Here is a 203-nt window from a genome sequence, read left to right as displayed (position 1 = left end):
CTAGTAGATTATATCATAGAGGACATTTTATCATGCTGCTTGCTCATTTGATATGTATTTTTTTATATTGATACAGTGTGGCTTATGATGCTGTTCAGTCTTTTTGCCTTTGTGACAAAATGAGCAGAAATCTTCCAGCATGATTTCCCAAATCAGTAAATCACTCAAGGGATGGGAGGAAATGTGGAAATAATTTAGTTCTG

General features: G+C 34.5%; 1 protein-coding gene across 1 annotated transcript in view; it reads left to right on the top strand.

Moving 5' to 3' along the window:
- Positions 1–203, top strand: part of LOC119586257 (SNF-related serine/threonine-protein kinase-like) — a gene marked incomplete in the record, with an annotated part of 91,676 nt that overhangs the window by 81,666 nt on the left and 9,807 nt on the right.

The sequence above is a fragment of the Penaeus monodon genome, chromosome 21 (assembly GCF_015228065.2).
Source record: "Penaeus monodon isolate SGIC_2016 chromosome 21, NSTDA_Pmon_1, whole genome shotgun sequence".
In the NCBI taxonomy this organism is placed as follows: domain Eukaryota; kingdom Metazoa; phylum Arthropoda; class Malacostraca; order Decapoda; family Penaeidae; genus Penaeus; species Penaeus monodon.
Note: the sequence above shows the minus strand (reverse complement) of the source record. Positions and strands in the feature narration are given on the sequence as shown.